Source organism: Oryctolagus cuniculus, chromosome 6, assembly GCF_964237555.1.
Source record: "Oryctolagus cuniculus chromosome 6, mOryCun1.1, whole genome shotgun sequence".
In the NCBI taxonomy this organism is placed as follows: domain Eukaryota; kingdom Metazoa; phylum Chordata; class Mammalia; order Lagomorpha; family Leporidae; genus Oryctolagus; species Oryctolagus cuniculus.
In genome coordinates this window covers 28,510,703-28,531,321 of record NC_091437.1, presented here as the reverse complement: position 1 = coordinate 28,531,321, position 20,619 = coordinate 28,510,703, and the positions used below count along the sequence as shown (strand labels likewise).

Sequence of the window (20,619 nt, the reverse complement as noted above, 5' to 3'; positions counted from 1 at the left end):
TGGACAGTGAGAGAGAGAGAGACAGAGAGAAAGGTCTTCCTTTGCCGTTGGTTCACCCTCCAATGGCCGCCACGGCTGGCGCGCTGCGGCCGGCGCACCGCGCTGATCCGATGGCAGGAGCCAGGAACCAGGTGCTTTTCCTGGTCTCCCATGGGGTGCAGGGCCCAAGCACCTGGGCCATCCTCCACTGCACTCCCTGGCCACAGCAGAGAGCTGGCCTGGGAGAGGGGCAACCGGGACAGAATCCGGCGCCCCGACTGGGACTAGAACCCGGCGTGCCGGCGCCGCTAGGCGGAGGATTAGCCTAGTGAGCCGCGGCGCCGGCTTGAAGAACTTTTTTTAATGTTGGAAGAAAAATAAATATGTTAATTCAGATACAATATTGGTAAAAATTCAAGAGAAATAAATATATTTTCAGAAAAATGAAAACTAACATAAATCACTGCTGCATATCTGCATTACAAGAGGTGCTAGATGAAGCTTTTAGGTTGAAGTAAGAAGTACTCAGCTCTATGCCGGCGCCGTGGCTCAATAGGCTAATCCTCCACCTTGCGGCGCCGGCACACCGGGTTCTAGTCCCGGTTGGGGCGCCGGATTCTGTCCCGGTTGCCCCTCTTCCAGGCCAGCTCTCTGCTATGGCCAGGGAGTGCAGTGGAGGATGGCCCAGGTGCTTGGACCCTGCACCCCATGGGAGACCAGGAAAAGCACCTGGATCCTGGCTCCTGCCTTCGGATCAGCGTGGTGCGCCGGCTGCAGCGGCGGCCATTGGAGGGTGAACCAACGGCAAAAGGAAGACCTTTCTCTCTCTGTCTCTCTCTCTCACTGTCCACTCTGCCTGTCAAAAATTAAAAAAAAAAAAAAAAAAGAAGTACTCAGCTCTTTAGGAACAAATTAATGGCACTGGGAATGATAAATGTCTAGGTAAATGAAAATTATTGGTTTTAACTTCTTAGTTTCTTTAAAACATTTAATGATTATTTAGACAAAAGTATAATAACTTTCTGCTGTGGGTTTGTTTGTTTGTTTTGACAGGCAGAGTGGACAGTGAGAGAGAGACAGAGAGAAAGGTCTTCCTCTTGCCGTTGGTTCACCCGCCAATGGCCGCCGCGGCTGGCGTGCTGCAGCCGGCACACCGCGCTGATCCGAAGGCAGGAGCCAGGTACTTATCCTGGTCTCCCATGGGGTGCAGGGCCCAAGCACCTGGGCCATCCTCCACTGCACTCCCTGGCCACAGCAGAGAGCTGGCCTGGAAGAGGGGACAGAATCCAGCGCCCCAACCGGGACTAGAACCTGGTGTGCCGGTGCCGCAAGGCGGAGGATTAGCCTAGTGAGCCGTGGCACCTGCCCCATGGGTTTTATATTATATGAGATTTAATACAAATGAAAACTATATCATAAGCAGTGGCATAGGAGAAGCTAAAATGTCTTATATCATTGCTAGGTTTCTATATTTTATGAAAGATACACTATTAACTCTGAGTAAGAAAAGTTAAGTATGCATACTGTAATCTTCACAGCACCACTAAAAAAGCAAATACCCAAATTAAAGGATTCTAAAGAACATTAAAATCATTCAAAAGGCAACAGATAAAAGGTAACAGAGGAACAAAATCAGAAGGGACTAACAGAAAACAGCATATTGGAGAACACAAAACTAAACATATATTACACCAGGGCCAGCACTGTGGCCCAGCGAGTAAAGCCGCCATCTGCAGTGCCAGCATCCCATATGGACACTGGTCGAGACCCGGCTACTCCTCTTCCAATCCTGCTCTCTGCTATGGCCTAGGAAAGCAGTAGAAGATGGCCCAAGTTCTTGGGCCCCTGCACCCGAGTGGGAGACCAGGAAGAAGCTTCTGGCTCCTGGCTTCAGATCGGCACAGCTCTGACTGTTGCAGCCAATTGGGGAGTGAACCAGCAGATGGAAGACTTCCCCCCACCCTCTGCCTCTCCTCTGTATAACTCTGACTTTCAAATAAATAAAGCTTTAAAAAATACAGAGATTATTAAAATGGGTAAAAGAGCATCCAACAATAACTCTTCTACAAGGGCACACTTTAAAGAAAGAGAAAATAAATTGATAAAAAAGGGATATGCCACACATTTACCATGTGACTAGACTGGCCTCATTAATATTAAATAAAATATCTTCAAGAAAAAAGTATGACAAACAAAACCAGATAATTTATAATGATAAAAAATAAGTGACAATCATCTGCAGAAGGACTAGACCAACACTGGAAGCTCAGAGCACAGAGATTTCTGGAGTGATAAAAAGTGTACAAAGGTTAAGAGAAATAAGGCCAGCTTTAATGTTTCACTTCACAACTATGAGGAACAAGGCAAAGACCACCGCAGAGCTTCAGCAGACTTGCAAAATCCAAAAATAGCTATGGGGGGAAACCCGGCATTTTCCACATAATGCTCATACTTGCTGAGGTGCTCTAAGGCAAAATAATCTGGTAATTACCCCTGGAATGCCCGGAATACATAAGGGGAATTGGCCCCAAGTCCACCTGTTCTGCTGCACCCTGTTCTACTCAGGAAAATTCTGATCCTCCAATACTAAACCACTGATTAAATGATTTAAAGTAGGAAACCCATTCCTTCTCACCACCCATGAGGTCTCAGACCTTTAATTATCCACTCGCATAATCTGCAACCGTCTTCTCGACACTCCTTTGCCCACTGTTATAAACCGACTCAGGCATTCTTTATCTTTAACAAGAAACTTCTACCTCCCAACCTGCTACTCCCCCTTTGAAGGTAAAATTGCCTTTTTAGAGTAGTCAACAGTTCCATCTCTGTGTTTTAGATTCCTATCACTCTTTAATTCGGTGCTTCTCCTGTGTCCTCACTTCTGAAGCTACTTTTGCCGAAGTGTTTAACGACATCATGTCGACCAGTCCAAGAACACTTTAGAGAGCCTGTGCTACTCGATTTCTGTGGTATACCACAACTGCATCCCATTCTTTTTATTCAAATTTTCTTCTTTATTTGCATTAATCACCTACTTCTGAAGTTTTTGCTTACATCTCCTACTTGTTTGTTTCCCTTAGATTGTAGACTTTTATTCTCTCAGACCTCAAAGTGTGCTCCACAAAATTTGGACTTTGTCTTTTCTCCTCTCCTCTTTAAACATCATCCACAGACAGTGTCATCCACACTCTAGTTTCACTATTCACATTATGCAGATAACTCAATTATATAAAGATAAACATAATTTTAAAATAAAATACAGTGTAATTATAAATGATTACAAACATTTTTTAAAACATGCATGGAAAATGTTTTCTAACAGGCCGGTGCCGCGGCTCACTAGGCTAATCCTCCACCTTGCGGTGCAGGCACACCGGGTTCTAGTCCCGGTTGGGGCGCCAGATTCTGTCCCGGTTGCCCCTCTTCCAGGCCAGCTCTCTGCTGTGGCCAGGGAGTACAGTGGAGGATGGCCCAAGTGCTTGGGCCCTGCACCCCATGGGAGACCAGGATAAGTACCTGGCTCCTGCCACCGGATCAGCGTGGTACGCCGGCCGCAGCGCACCAGCCGCGGCGGCCATTAGAGGTTGAACCAACAGCAAGAGGAAGACCTTTCTCTCTGTCTCTCTCTCTCACTGTCCACTCTGCCTGTCAAAAAAAAAAAATGTTTTCTAACAGATCCACATAAGTATATAATTGTTACTGTACTTGTTGTTGGTTTATGGATGATTTCTCATTTTTTCCAAAATGTATACCCAAACTAAACCCACCTATTCTTCAGCCCAGATGATTGCTAAGAAATTTGAGTTGACACCAACCAAAGTCAAAGGGAAACAGGAAAGGAAAAAAATCTGTAAACCTGTGGCTGGATTCCAGAAGACCCGCATATTTTCAGCTGGGAATATATGATCTAAGCAGCCAAGGGCTTACACGTCTTGACCTTGATTTGGAGTGTTTTACAAGCAGTATTCAAGCACTAGCAGAAGTAAATAAAAATCTATCCTAAGGGCAGGTACTTTCTTCCAAGGTCTCAGGATATCCTGAAAAATTATGATTTTCACGGTACTGACAACCACAAGTCAAATAAAACCCGGCACCAGGAAAACACAGTGATGTGAGCAGAAACTACCTGAAAGAGCAGACTTCAGATCCTAACTACCAGAGGAGACCCGAGATGTTTAAAGAAACAAAAAGCAAGTTTAGCAATATTTTCAGGGAACAAAAAACTATTAAAGGTAGAACAATAATTAGAATATTTAAACTTTTAAAATTTATTTGAAAAGGAAAATGTACATGCTCCTAGTGCTAGCAATGGCCAGGGCTGGCCTGGCCCAAAGCCAGAAGCCAAAAACTCAGTCCAGATCTCCCATGTGGGAAGCAGAAACCCAACTGCTTGAGCCATCATCACTCCCTTCCAAGGTCTACCAGCAGGAACATGTGAACACTCCAATGTGTGATACAGGCATCTTAATCACTAGGCTAAACATCTTCTCCCTAACTAGAATTTTCAAAATAAAAAGCAGAATGACCAAAATTAAAACTTAATCTGTGGGTCTGGCACTGTGGTGTAGCGGATAAAGCCGCCGCATGCAGTTGCCAGCATCCCATATGGGCGCCAGTTCAAGACCCAGCTGCTCTACTTCCAATCCAGCTCTCTGCTATGGCCTGGGAAAGCAGTAGAAGATGGCCCAAGTCCTTGGGCCCCTGCACCTATGTGGGAGACCTGGAAGAAGCTCCTGGCTCCTGGTTTCGGATCAGCACAGCTTGGGCTGTTGAGGCCATTTGGGGAGTGAACCAGCAGATGGAAGATCTTTCTCTCTCGGCCTCTCTTTCTGTGTGTAACTCTGACTTTCAAATAAATAAATAAATCTTTAAAAAAAAAAAAAAAACTGAGCCGGCGCCGTGGCTCACTAGGCTAATCCTCCACCTTGCGGCGCCGGCACACCGGGTTCTAGTCCCGGTTGGGGCGCCGGATTCTGTCCTGGTTGCCCCTCTTCCAGGCCAGCTCTCTGCTATGGCCAGGGAGTGCAGTGGAGGATGGCCCAGGTGCTTGGGCCCTGCACCCCAGGGGAGACCAGGAAAAAGCACCTGGCTCCTGGCTCCTGCCAGGATCAGCGCGGTGCGCCGGCTGCAGCGGCGGCCATTGGAGGGTGAACCAGCGGCAAAGGAAGACCTTTCTCTCTCTCTGTCTCTCTCTCACTGTCCACTCTGCCTGTCAAAAAAAAAAAAAAAAAAAAAAAAAAAAAAAAAAAACTTAATCTGTGCCACACTCTGGCCCCTTCAAGACTGATTTAAATCTTAACCAATGAAAGACTGCAAGGTTAGCATATCACTAGTAAATCAATCAATATAATTCATGATATTAATAAAAGGTTAAAAAATCACATGATGACTTCAATAAACAGAAAGTTATGATAAATCCAAACCTAATTCATTATTAAAAAAACTCATAGTGGCCACCCATGGGAGGCCATATGCCAATGATGCCGGGGCCCCCAATGATGAGACCTCCTGCCCGTCCATGATGGTGCCCACTCGTCCAGGAATGACTCGGCCGGACAGATTAGGAGAGAGGGGAGGCCTCTTCCTAGCAGTTCTGTATCGCTTGTTCTGCTTCACTAGGAGATCATGGTGCTGTGACTCTGGGTGTTTTCTAACAGCATGACAAAGAAGACTTGCTCCCCCTTCTTATCAAAGAAAGAATAGTTTTGGGGGGAAATAGGATTTCAAAAAGTGCAGTTTTCATTTGTATTGTGAAATGTGAAAATAAAATTGTCAACTCTTTTAGTTAAAAAAAAAAACTCACAGTAACTTAGAAAAAGAAGGGAAATTCCTTAATCTGATAAAGGATCTCAACAGAAAACCTAATCAAATAACACTTTATATTAAATATTTAAAATGATCTCTAAAATCAGGAATAAGACAAGGCTACTCACTATCATCACTTCTATTCACTGTTGTACTGGATTTCATGGTAAGAGCCCTATATTAACAAAATGGTATGAAAAGAAAATAAAAACAAAGATAGTAAAACGAGAATTATTTGGAGAGGCAAACAGTACATGTAGCAAATATAAAATAATATAAAAATCTGAGAAGAAAAGTTTTTTTTTTTGACAGGCAGAGTTAGACAGTGAGAGAGAGAGACAGAGACAGAGAGAAAGGTCTTCCTTCCATTGGTTCACCCCCCAAATGGCCTCCACGGCCAGCATGCTGCGCCAATCTGAAGCCAGGAGCCAGGTGCTTCCTCCTGGTCTCCCATGCGGGTGCAGGGCCCAACCACTTGGGCCATCCTCCACTACCCTCCTGGGCCACAGCAGAGAGCTGGACTGGAAGAGGAGCAACCGGGACAGAATCCGGTGCTCCAACCGGGATTAGAACCCAGGGTACCGGCACCACAGGTGGAGGATTAACCTACTGAGGTGCGGCACCGGCCTGAGAGGAAAAGTTTATATAAAAACCAAGTTCTTTTTTGAATATTTCATCTAAATGTTTAATTCTACTAGGAATACATATCTTAAAGCATGTGATGGTACAGTGTACAGCAGATAACTCACACTGGAATAAGCACATGAGCATGGTGTTTCATTTTGTAGGATCTGATTGGGAGAATGACACAGGTGACTGGTGCTCTGTGATTAGGTATTACTATCAACAATACTTGCATAAAGTGCTGATAAATAAATTAAATGTTACAAAAAAGGACAGTCCCCAGTAAGCTCCAGGTCTGCCTAGACAGCTGTGTAGGTTCAGTGTGGTTGTTGGCATGTGGAGTTCAGATGGCTAAAGAAAAAGCAAGTTCTACTTCCATACACTGGCAATAAAAGTTATTTTAACATTATTAAAATTAAATGTAAAAGATACTGGCATGGGTATTTGTGGTTAAGATGCCCATACACCACATCCAAGTGCCTGATTAACATCCTCACTCTGCTTCCAATCCCAGCTTCCTGCAACTGTGGGAGCCAGCAGGTGATGGCTCAAGTACGTGGGTCTCCACCACCCACGAGGGAGACTCTGATTGCATTCCAAGCTCCTAGCTTTGGCCTGGCCAGCCCCAGCCATTGCAGGCATTTGGGGAGTAAGCCAGCAGGTGAAAGATACCTCTCTCTGTCTTACAAATAAATAAAGAAATAGAAATCTTTGAGAAATATAATTTAAAATAGCATAAAATATCAGCTCTCTAATGAAGTTATACAATATCTCTACACATACAATCATGCAAATATATATATAGATTTAATAAAAATTCAAATAAATTATTATCAAAGTATCTATAGTCTCTATAGATACATTACGTCAACTAAAATCAGAGGTTTTTTTGATAAAAACTGACAAGCTTATTCAATGATTTATAAAATATCAAGGTACAATATAGCTAAATTAATCTGGGAGGAAGAAAATTGACACAACTGCATATCAGCACAAATTAAAAGCTACTATATTTAACAGAATAGACTGGCACTAGAATAGACACAAAGATCTAAGAAACAAAACAGGGAGTCTAGAAATAGAACAAATGGATATAGTGACTTGGTTTATAACAAGGATGGCACTGCAGTGTGCAGTGAGAAAATGATGGTCTTTTTACTAAATACTGCTGTGTGTGTAGAAAATCCAACTGGATTTATACGTGGAAATAATTAATCTTGACTTTTACATTATACCAAACTCAAAAAGCAATTTCAGGTGATTTAAGATCTAAATGTGGAAGTTAAAACAAGAAAGCTCCTGGGGGCCAGCATTGTGGCGTAGCAGGTAAAGCTGCCACCTGCAATGCTGGCATCCCATATGGGCACCATTTCGAGCCCTGGCTACTCCACTTCTGATCCAGCTCTCTGCTATGGCCTGGGAAAGCAGTGGAGGGTGCCCCAAGTCCTTGGGCCCCTGCAACCATGTGGGAGACCTGGAAGAAGCTCCTGACTCCTTGCTTCAGATGGGCACAGCTCGGGCCTTTGTGGCCATCTGAGGAGTGAACCAGCGGATGGAAGACCTCTCTGCCTCTACCTCTCTCTAACTTTGCCTTGCAAATAAATAAATAAATAAATTTAAAAATTTATTCCTCTTTAAAAAAAGAAAGAAAGCTTCTGGAACTAGCACACTGACCAGATGTAGCTATTTAAATTTAAGCTTTAAAATTACTAATATTAAGATTTCAGTCCCTCCATTTCACTAGTCATATTTCAGGGACTCTGTAGCCACATGTCTGAAATTTTTTTTTAATTTGACAGGCAGAGTTAGACAGAGAGAGACAGAGAGAAAGGTCTTCCTTCCGTTGGTTCACTCCCCAAATGGCCCCCACGGCCGGCGCTGCACTGATCTGAAGCCAGAATCCAGGTGCTTATTCCTGCTCTCCCATGCGGGTGCAGGTGCCCAAGCACTTGGGCCATCCTCCACCGCCTTCCCAGGCTACAGCAGAGAGCTGGACTGTAAGAGGAGCACCGGGACTAGAACCAGGTGCCCACATGGGATGCCGGCGCCGCAGGTGGAGGATTAGCCAAGTGAGCCACTGTGCCGCCCCCCCCCCTTTTTTTTTTTTTGCCGCATGTCTTATTTACACAGATATAGAAAATTTCCAGCAAGTCAGAAAGTTCTGTTGGACAGCAATTTTTTTTTTAATTTTTAATTTTTATTTAATGAGTGCATTTTTACATAGATACAACTTTAGGAATACAGTGGTTCTTTCCTCCATAGCCCTCCCCCTGCTCCCATCCCACCTCCCATTCCCTCTCCCATCTCCTTCTTCATTATGGATCATTTTTAATATGACTTTATACACAGAGGACCAACTCTATGCTAATCATAGACTTCAATAATTTGCCCCCACGCCCACATACAACATATAGAGTACAGTTTGGGGATAGAATTTCCAGTCGATTCTCATATTACAATTCAATAGGGACAGAGGTCCTACCTGGGGAGCAAGTGCACAGTGACTACTGTTGTTCCTTTAACAATTAGCACTCTTGTTTTATGACGTCAGTGATCATCCCAGGCTCTTACCGTGGGCTACCAAGGCTATGAAAGCCTTTTGAAACCGTAGACTGCATTAATATTTGGACACAGCCATAAGCAAAGTGGATGTTCTCCTCTCCCTTCAGAGAAGAGTGTCTCCTTCTTTGATGACCCTTTCTTTCCTCTGAGGTCTCACAGAGATCATCCGTGTAGGATATTTTTTGTCACAGTCTTGTCTTTCCATGCCTGAAATGCTCTCACAGGCCTTTCAGCACAACCAGGAAGCCTTATGGATTGATTCTGAGGTCAGAGTTTTAAGCAACGTTCTATAATATAACACAGGAGTATTTTTTCATGACCTTTAAGCAGGTTACACTTTCATTAAAAGGATGTAAAGAATAATAAGAAAAAGAAACACTGATTGCTTCTCAGCCTTTTGGCTAAGATCAAGTGAAGAAACACTGATAAATTGAATCTCACTAAAATTAAGAATTTTGTGAATCAAAAGACACCATTACGAGGCAAAGAATATTTCTCTAAACTATTCTTCAGTAATCTCTAGTTTATATTTTAAGTGAACAAAATAAAGTGGAGAAGAATAATAAATAAATAAAAGTGTACTGATGAGGCAGCAGACACTAAACTTCTCTAAATACACTGTTTTATAAATTTATTGTGGAACACGTGAATATTTCATGTAATTATAAAACAAATCAAATTTTAAAAAGCAAGCCCTAAATTTGAAAGTAATTTGAAACAAATGACCCTGACTCTTGCATCCAGGCTTGTATCCAACTATTCCAAAGATACTTTTTAAAAAAAAAAAAAGATTGATTTATTTATTTGAAAGTCAGAGTTACACACAGAGAGAAAGAGAGGCAGAGAGAGAAAGATCTTCCATCTGCTGGTTCACTCCCCAAATGACATCAATGGCCAGAATTGAGCTGATCCAAAACCAGGAGCCAGGAGCTTCTTTTGGGTCTCCCATGTGGGTGGAGGAACCCAAGGACTTGGGCCATCTTCTACTGCTTTCCCGGGCTATAGCAGAGAGCTGGATCAGAAGTGAAACAGCTGGGACTTGAACCAGTGTCCATATGGGATGCCGGCACTGCAGGCAGTGGCTTTACCTGCTACAACTGCTGACCCCCCAAAGATATTTTAAAACACAGTAATTTGAGTATAACATGCCTGTTGGGATATACCTTTCAAGTGGCAACCTCTGTAAAATATAAAGTTGCTATAATAATCACATTGTTAGTGTCATTCTGGCATTGTTTTCTAAGTCTGTCAGAATGGTGTGGAGTCACAAACATGTAATTATGTTGATGTAAATGAAAACTGGGACTGTAGGTGTGGGAGAAAGGAGATATAATACTGACAATGTTAAATAAAAACCTTACAGTGCTGCATTTGAAGTAGAAAGATTAGTAAGAACTTGTGGGCATCCCTTAGCTCAGTAACCAAAAATACCTGGAAATGCTAACCAACCCTGTAGCTAACAGCATACCTATTGTCCCTATTGTATCTCTAAATATTATTTCACATTGAAAACAACCAAAAGGATCCTTATAGAATGATTCCAGTTCTAGGACATGAAATATGCAAGATGACCTGGACATCTTGTCATATTAAAAGCAAGGAGGAGGGGTCGGCGCTGTGGCTCACTTGGTTAATCCTCCACCTGCGGCACTGGCATCCCATATGGGCACCAGGTTCTGGTCCTGGTTGCTCCTCTTCCAGTCCAGCTCTCTGCTGTGGCCAGGGAGGGCAGTGGAGGATGGCCCAAGTGCTTGGGCCCCTGCACCCACATGGGAGAGCAGGAAGAAGCACCTGGCTCCTGGCTTCAGATCAGTGCAGCGCCGGCCATGGGGGCCATTTGGGGAGTGAACCAATGGAAGGAAGACCTTTCTCTCTGTCTCTCATTGTCTACAACTCTACCTGTCCAAAAAAAAAAAAAAAAAAAAGCAAGGAGGAGCTCAAAAGACTACCAAGAGTCACTTGGAAAAGACCCAAGGTGTTACTACTGAGGAAAACTGGGTGACAAGTACATGGGATTTCTCTGTACCATGTTTGCAACTTCGTGTGAATCTATATTTTAAAATGAAAGGTTTAGAACAGTACATACTCACACAGGCATGCAAGCATACACATACACAAAGACTCAGCAGTCAACCTGAAAAAACCTCACTTGCCAAAACCAGCATAGTTTCAGCATTAAATAACTAACTGTGGGGGCCGGTGCTGTGCAGGTTAAGCTGCCGGATGCACATGAGCGCTACTTCCAGTCCCAGCTGCTCGACTGCTAATGTGCCTGGGAAAGCAGTGGAAGATGGCCCAAGTGCTTGGGCCCCTGCCCCACATGGGAGACCCAGATGGAGCTCCTGGCTCCTGGCTTCAGCCTGACCCAGCCCTGGTGGTTGCAGCCACTTGGGGAGTAAACCAGCAGATGGAAGATTTTCTGTCTCTCCATCTCTGTCTCTGTCTCTGACTCTCTCTCTCTCCCTCTAATTCTTTCAAATAAATAAATAGATAGATAAATCTTTTTTAAAAACCTGCAGCGGATTGTGCCATATCAAATATGTTTTAAGTCCATGAGCTCACAGTGACATGTAAAAATATTCATTGGTCTTTTTTTTTTAGGATGCTAAAAAACTGCTAAATAAAGTTCCTATGTGAACTATACCTCAGAATAATCAAACCATTGAAGGAAAAATTCCCTCTATAGACATATTACAGTTAATAAAGGAGGAGAGGTGGGTATTTGGAAAATCAGTTAAGCCACCGCTTGGGACATTCAAATCCCATATTGTGGTCTCTGAATTAGAGTTCTAGCACTGCTTCTGATTCCAGCTTCCTGCTGATGTGCACCCTGGCAGGCAGCAGGTGACGGCTTAAGCAGTTGTATCCCTGCCACTCATGCAGGGGACCCAGCATGATTTCCCAGCTCCTTGCTTTGGCCTGATCCAACCCCAGCTGTTGTGGGCTTTTGTGGGAGAGAACCAGCAGATGGAAGGTCTCTGTCTCTCTGCCTTTCAAATAAATGAAAAAGAAGGAAGGAAAGGAGAGAGAGAGGAAGAGAGAGAGGAAGGAAGGGATAGAGGGAGGGAGGGAGGGAGGGAGAGGAAGGGAGCAAAGGAAGAGAGAAAAGTGGTTCTCAAAAGTGTGGTCTGGACCAGTTGAGTGTCCATGAAGTCAAAAGCATGTTCAAAATAACACTTAAACATTACTGGCCTTTTTCTCTGCATTCACATTTGCACTGATGATGCGAAAGTACTCATGGGTAGAACCAGGTGCCACAGATGTCATCAAGGTCATGGCTCCAAACTGAGCTGCAGTCATTGTGTTCATGACCATGTGTGCACAGTGAGAATGCCTTAGATTAAGCTCTCAATGTTACTCTTTCTATTAAATCTCAACCATTAAGTATGCATCTTTTAAATATTCCACCCGAGAAAATGGAAATGGAAAGCATGCTTAAAGCACTTCTGTTTCATAGCAAACCATGACACCTGCCTCAAAGAAAAGCAGTTGGCAATTGTTTGAATCTCAGGCTGAACTAGTGGCTTTTTTTATGGAACACCATTTTTTTGCTGGAAAACAATTGACAGAATTTGTTGCAAATGGTAAGATTCAATATTTCAAGTAAGAATTAGACTTTTGGAAAACTTGAGGCCACCATTTTGAGCCCTCAGCTTCCTCACACTAAAAGACTCTCTGGTGAGATCAGTGGTCATATTAATGAATGTGATTTTTTTTGACACTGTATAACAAAATATATCCACATTTGGAAGGTCTGCATAGTTCAGCAAACCAATAGTTTTCAATGACCAATACATGTGACTTTAAAAAAAAATCACATAATGGAAGGAAGAGATAAATGATATGAGCATTTTAATAGTTACTTATGCAAACTCTTCTGTATTTAACTATTACATTGAATACAAAATAAAATATAGAACTAAAAAATGAGATATTGGTAAATACCAACCTTACAATGATAATACTAAGTATTACAAGAATAGAGTAATTGGAATTATCAAATGCTTCTGATAGAAGAGTAAACTGGTAAAACTAATTTGAGAAACTACTGATGATATTTATTAAAGCTAAACACACTCCTACCTTATGATCAAGCTGTTCCTATTACTAGCTATATATCCAACAGAAATGCAAATATATGCACACCAAAAACATGAGAAAATGTTCACAGAAGAACTGTTCACAAAAGCAAAAGAAAAGATTTGAAAAAATACATAAACAGAAAATGGGTCAATAAATTGTGGTATTTATGCACATTAAATATATAGCAATTTAACAGATGAATTATTACTCTAGACAAAGAGCCTGGACAAATGTCACAAATATAAGAATGAGCTAAAGAACCCAGACATAAAAAACATAATCATCCCATATGAATCTATTTTTACCATATTTTCTATTAATTCACGATGACAGCTACATTTCAGGAGAAATTAATTACGGGCAGGGTAGCTGTGGCTCTGATACCATTTGACTTCTTTGCCTCTATGGTGGTCACACAACTGTACTGGCTTTGGATTACTCATCAAGTTGTACATTTATGAAACATGGACTTTTATGTATTTTATACTTCAATTAAAATTTTTAAGAATAAAAGTTATTTGGGGCCAGCACCATGGCTCACTTAGTTAATCCTCCACCTGCAGCACCAACATCCCATATGGGTGCCGGGTTCTAGTCCTGGTTTCTCCTCTTCCAGTCCAGCTCTCTGCTGTGGCCCAGGAGGGCAGTGGAGGATGGCCCAGGTGCTTGGGCCCCTGCACCCGCATGGGAGACCAGGAGGAAGCACCTGGCTCCTGGCTTCGGATCAGTGCAGCATGCCGGCTGCGGCAGCCATTTGGGGGATGAACCAACGGAAGGAAGATCTTTCTGTCTCTCTCACTGTCTAACTCTATCTGTCAAATAAATTTAAAAAAAAAAAGTTATTCAAGACACTTAATAGCATGCTGGGTAGAAAAGTTACACCTTTAAACTCATACATCAGCAACAACAAAAGTTTGGAGTGGGTGTTGCAACAGAGCAGACTAAGTTGACACTTAAGTTGCCTGCATTCCCTAAAGAATGCCTGGGAGTGAGTCACACCCCTACTTCCAATCCAGCTTCCTTCGAATAAGCCTGGAAGGCAGCAGATGATGGCTCAAGGAACTGGGTCTCTGCTACCCATGTGGGAGACCTAGATGGAGTTTCTGGCCCCTGTCTCCTGGCTTAGCCCTAGCTGTTGCAAGCAGGCATTTGGGGAGAAAACCAGCAGATGAGTGATTCATATTTTTTTCTTTTCTTTTTTATTTATTTATTTGAAAGGCAGAGTTACAGAGAAAAAGAGGTCTTCCATCCACTGGTTCACTCCCCAAATGGCTGCAAAAGCTGGAGCTGGGTCAGTCCAAAGCCAGGAACCAGGAGCTTCTTTTGGGCCTCCCATGTGGGTGCAGGGGCCCAAGGACTTGGGCCATCTTCTACTGCTTTCCCAGGCCATAGAAGAGGGCTGGATTGGAAGTAGAGCAGCCAAGACACGAACCAGTGTCCATATGAGATGCCAGCACTGCAGGCAGTGTCTTTACCTGCTATGCCACAGCACAGGTCTCCTAAATAAAACTTTTTAGAAAACAAACAACAAAAGGTTGAAAATCAGTAAACTAAATAAACTATAAAGGAACAACATAATGAATGCAAAGAAAATATGAGGAAGGAAAAAAGAGTAGAAATTAATAAAACAGAAAGCAAATACATAAGAATTATACTCCCCAAAACCAAAAGTTAGCTTTGAAAAGGTAATTAATAAACCACTTCTAAGTCTAATCATGAAAAGTGCTAAAACTGACTAGCAGGACTGAAAAGGGCAAAATCACTGCAGACACTGCAGACTCTGAAGAGAACACGTTTTCTACAACCTGGTGGCAAAATATTTGAAAGTTTAGGTGAGATGAACATATTTCTGAAAAATAAAATCTACAAAAACTAGAAGAGTAAAAATGTGAATAATTCTGTTAATAATAAAGACAAATGATTTCATGATTCAAACCTTCCCACCAGGAAAACTGGATTCCCTAAGAGGTTCACCAGTGAATTCCACCAAATGTTTAAGAAAGCTCCCTCACCAGTCTTAACAAACACGTCCAGAGATCAGAAAAAAGGAGTTCGAGAAAGGGACAGAGGTAACTAGAGAGACAGAGATGGGGAGAGAAACTTCTGACGTACTTAACAGGACCAGCATAACCTGGATAGCAAGTCCTGATAAGAAACGACAAACCCATCTTGACTGGTGAACACAGACTCAAAAACCCACCACTGGAATTTCTTTTTTGGTTGGGTTTTGTGGTGTTGTTCTTTTTTCAGATGTATTTACTTGAAAGGCAGAGTCACACCCCCCCACACACACACTCAGAGAGAGAAAGAGATAGAGAGAGAGATACAGATAGAGACAGAGACAGAGAATATCTTTCATCCACTGGTTCACCACCCAAATGGTCACACAACTGGGGCTGAGCCAGGCAGAAGTCAAAAGCTTCATGTGGGTCTCCCATGTGGGTGGCAGGGACCCAAGTACTTGGGCCATCACCTGTTTCTTTCCCAGGTGTGGCAGCAGGGAGCTCAATAGGAATTGGAGCAGCAATCAGGATGAGAACTGGCACTCAAATATGGGATATTGACATCTAGGCAGAGGCTTAGCCTGCTACAACAATGCAGACCCCAGTTGGTTGTTTGTATTTGGAATGAACATCATTTTGAGTCTAAACAAAACAGCTATATTCTTTGCTTACAGATTCTAAAGAATAACCATTATGTGCCTGACTTAGAAAGTATATTTCTGAGGATATGTTATTAGAATTCTACTATGAAAACAGAGTATATGTAGATGGCAACCAGATGGCTGTAGGAACAGCATGAATTTGGAATGGAAGAGAAAGTTTTTCTGTTTCACTGCTGCACAGGAGAATATAAGACTGTATATTCATTCCTAGATTCCAAACCAATTTCCAGATAAAGACATAGAATGACCTTCTGTTTGAGGCAGAGTTTTTTCGTTTGAAAGGCAGAGTGACAGAGGGAGAGAAGGAGAGGTCTTCCATCTGCTGGTTTACCCTGCAAATGCCTGCAACAGCCTGAGTCAGGCTGAAGCAGGAACCTGTGTCTCTATCCTGGTCTCCCTCATAGCTGGCTGGTACCTGAGTACTTGAGCCATCATCTGCTGCCTCCCAGGCACACCAGCAGCAAGCTGGATGGGAAGCAATGGAAGTGCTTAATGCCAGATAGCCTGATTTGGCATGTATGCACCCCACACAGCAGCCTAACCCCCCGCATTCACCACAACACCACCCTGAGAAAGAAATTTTTATCCTTATCCTTTCTTTTTATACATATAAACACAGCATTAAAAAGACATAATTAATTTATATCCTGAACCATTCTCTTAAACCATCCATTACAATTGGGAATAAAATGAGTGGCCACCTTTATCACTTGGCTTTTTTTTTTTAAGAATAACTCTTACCAACAAATTCCTCATTTCCTGTAATACTTTAGTCAGTTAGAATCTGGAGTGTGAACCATATTCCTTTGATGTTCTGCCAAATATTGATATTTCTGATACTCACATGATATACATTTGAGCAACGTAAAAACCTTTTAGCAATTTAGCCCACCTTCATTCCAACACAGCTAAGTGTATTCAGTCTCTGGAATATTATCATTGCCCTGCAAATATTGGAGACTACAAAAATCAATGGGTGCTCAACATTATCAAACAAGTTGTCAATACTTTCCCACTGACATTTCCCCCAGTCACTGCTTCTCCCTCTGTCCACTCGAGGTACAATGCTCTTTTCCTTTCTGTTTTATAGGTTTGAGGTTCTCTATTACATAACAAGTGCTGTAATGCTGTCTACATTTTTTTTTAAACTTGGGTATACTTCAAATGCTATGTAAGCTTCCTTAGTCACAGCACTCCAAAAGGGTTTTTGAAGTAGTTAACAGCTTCAAAGTAAACATACAAAATCTAATTAACCTATGGGAAAGTCTACTTATGGAATGTATGCTTATAAGTAAAAACACATAGAATGCCAAAAACCATTTTGCCACTCTGTTAACAAATGACACTGCAGAGTGGAAAATACCCTATAAAACCTGCAAAAAAGGAACTGCTCTAATTCCAGAAGAACCATACATTAATACAACATTGCTATGTCCAAACTATAACTTTTACGTGGACTACTTAATAAGTTGTTCAGTAAATGTCTCATGCATTCTTGCCACACTACTATGTAAAAACTTTTTCCAGGGGCTGGCACTGTGGTGTAGCAGGCTAAGCCTCCACCTGCGGCATCCGCATCCCATATGGGTGCTGATTCTATTCCCGACTGCGCCTTTTCTGATCCAGCTCTCTGCTATGACCTGGGAAAGCAGTAGAAGATGGCCCAAGTGCTTGGGCCCCTGCACCCACGTGGGAGACCCTGAAGAAGCTCCTGGCTTCAGAATATCCCAGCTCCAGCCTTTGTGGCCATTTAGGGAGTGAAGCAGTGGATGGAAGACCTCTCTGTCTCTCCCTCTCTGTGTAACTCTACCTCTCAAAGTAATAAATAAGATCTCTAAAATTTTTTTCCAGTTCTTTCCATTGCAAATGGTAAGTCAAAATTTATATCTCAGAGGTATAATTTTGTTTAAAGCTGTTAAATATTATCAGGGATGCTGAGAAGGTGTGTTCAATTCAGTTGATTAGATATTACCACAGGTTCATCTAAGAAGTATTTCTGAATACAGCTAGCAGTCATCTCCCGATCACAAGAATTCAATCCCATAAAAATTCGCTTCCCGTGGCACTGCTGTCCCCTTTCCTACTCCATATCTGAATAAAGGATATTGGCAAGTTCAGTCCTACACCTGTAGCCAGATTGCTCAGGTCGGCAGCACTGTACTCCCACAGAACAGCAAACGGTCATTACCAGAGCCAAGTCCCAGAGCAGCGCAGAAGAGATAAGTCTGAGAAGATCTCTCCACTGTAGTGATATCTATTGTGGCTGACGCCATGAAAGAACCAAAAGCCACCTGCTTAGTGACAACACCTCTGATGGCAACAGCCTGGGTTCCGGCTCAACTGGATACACACAAAGAAAAGCAAGCACTCCAGAAAGAAAAGGCAAATACAGGCTGGGGCAACTATTAGATACAGAATCTGGGCAGAAAGTCGCCCTCCTGGTTCCCAGACATCTTCAAAGTCTGGAAGGACCTGAGGGACTGATTCACTCAAGAGCACTCCCAAAGCCACAGAGGAAGAAAACAGTGGGTCCCTGTGGTCCTGAACTGCTACCTCCACCCTCTCTGAACCCCGTCAGTGGGAAGAACCGAGGGGGTGGTGCAGAGCTCTCCCTTGTTGGCCGAAATTCTGAAAAGGCTGGCGTCTGAAGCCTGGGAGATGCGGTAGGGAAGCCAGGCACTGGAACCACTGTCTGTGTCCTCTGCTACCACTTTGGTGACCAAGTGTCCAGTTCTGGCAGAGCGGGGCACAACTTCCACTGGGACTGAGCCATTTCTGAGCAAGGGAAGCAAGACGACTGGAGCATTGTCATTCCTGCCTGCCACAAACATATGTACAGTCACCGTTGCACTTGTGGCGGGAATGCCGCCGTCCCAGCCCTCCACTTGGAACTGAAACCTCCAGAGCCGCTCAAAGTCAAAGGAAGTTGTGGCGGTGATGGCTCCGCTGGATGATTCCACTGCCACCAAGCTAGAAGCTGATGTTCCTTCCGAGATGATCCAATAGCTCATAAAAAATAAGGCTGTTCTTCCCCAGATCCAGGTCCTGGGCAAACACCCGGCCTAGAGAGGCCCCAGGACCGCTGTTTTCAGCCACGTAAACCTCCTGCTGAGTTGAGAGAAGCTTGGCGTGTTGTCATTCATGGCAGGGACTGACACAGCCAGTGTCCTTCGTGAGCTAAGTGGGGGCGAGCCAGCGTCCGAGGTGTCAAGGAGGACCTGGTACTCGCTCCTCTGCTCCCAGTCCAGCGGCCCATCTGTCAGCAGGCTGCAGCAGCTGTCAAAGGAAGCCTTCAGCTGAAAGGAGCCACTGCTGGACATGCTGCAAACGACCCTACCACTGGGGCCGAGGTCCTTGTCCCTCACACTAAGGAGGGCAATCACCGTGCCAGGGGCGTCGTCCTCGGGGACCGGGCTGTACACAGTTACGAAGCTCACTTCAGGGGCATGGTCGTTCATGTGGGTCACCTCCACCAGCAGCTGGCGAGGCCAAAGGTGCCTGCATCCCTTGACTCGAGGTATGCCTCCAAGAGCATTTCTGGCGGACCCAGTGCGTGGCTACCCGCACCTCCCCACTCCAAGGTACACATGAAAGTGATGCCGTGGCCCTACTCACATTGCTTAAAGAGTACCACACTTCCCCATTGGAGCCCTCATCCAGATCCGAGGCATTGGGTGCAACCTCTGGAACCATGGTGCAGTACATGGAGCGATCCAACACAGAGGCATTGTCATTTGCGTCCACCACGATGATGGAGACTTGCACATCCCCGGGTCACCACCTGCCATCCCGAGCCGTGAGCACCAGATCCAGAGCTTTCTCTGACACCAGCTCCGGGTATTCGCTGCCTTTAACCCACGACCCCATGACCAGCAGAAAGTACGGGCTGGGGCTGGGGCTGTATCTTAGCGCCTCGTTGCTTCCTTCGTCCCCGTCCTGGGCATTCGAGACAGGAAAGCAGGCTCTGGGCGTCAAGTACTCAGGGATGTCCAGCTGCACGACGCCAGCAGGGAAGAGGGGTGCGTTGTCACTGGTGTCCAGGACATGAACGTTCATCTTGTGCAGCTCGAGGGGTCCTCGAACATGAGCTCATAGCAGCTTGCTTGCCTTTTTTTTTTTTTTTTTTTTTTTTGACAGGCAGAGTGGACAGTGAGAGAGAAAGGTCTTCCTTTTTCCGTTGGTTCACCCTCCAATGGCCGCTACGGCCGGCTCACCGCGTTGATCCGAAGCCAGGAGCCAGATGCTTCTCCTGGTCTCCCATGCAGTGCAGGGCCCAAGGATTTGGGCCATCCTCCACTGCACTCCCGGGCCACAGCAGAGAGCTGGACTGGAAGAGGAGCAACCGGGACAGAATCTGGCACCCCGATCGGGACTAGAACTCAGGGTGCCGGGGTCGCAGCCTATTGAGCCACGGCGCTGGCCAATGCACACAGCTTTCGCTTTGCACAGCTGCTCGCGGTCTGCCTGCTCCTGGACCACCAAGCTACCACTGGCCAGCTCCACCCCGAGGTAGGGCTCGCCCTAGCTGGAAAGGAGACGAAAGTTCCTTAAGGACAAAACAGCCGCTGGCAGCCTCAAGCCCGTGGTGACATTGCCTACCACTAAGCCCCGCTCCGTCTCCTTTGACACTTTGTACTAGAGCTGTCCGGTGGCTGCGCCGCAGGAGACCCACAGAGAATCGCCGCCCCCACCCCCACCCCACCCCACCATCCTCCCTCTGAGCGTCCACGCTCCACCGGCGGCGACCCGGGACCATGCTCCGAACTCCCGGAGTGCACGAGCCGCGGTGAGGAGCGAGCCCCGCCGGCCGCCACCGCTGCGGGCAAGATGAGCAGCCACCGCCGACGTCTCGCCTCCAGCCCCGGGGTCGGCGGCCTGGGAGGTTCGCTTTACTGGAGCTT

General features: G+C 44.6%; 1 protein-coding gene and 1 long non-coding RNA gene across 4 annotated transcripts in view; both read right to left on the bottom strand.

Moving 5' to 3' along the window:
• PCDHAC2 (protocadherin alpha subfamily C, 2) overlaps positions 1-20,619 on the bottom strand; it is a 200,802-nt gene that overhangs the window by 58,973 nt on the left and 121,210 nt on the right. The gene's annotated exons all lie outside the window — the stretch shown is intronic.
• Positions 1,012-6,085, bottom strand: LOC138850158 (uncharacterized). Its single transcript, XR_011389770.1, has 2 exons — positions 5,231-6,085; positions 1,012-4,865 (listed from the first exon to the last, which is right to left on the bottom strand). It is a non-coding gene; the product is annotated as an uncharacterized lncRNA (long non-coding RNA).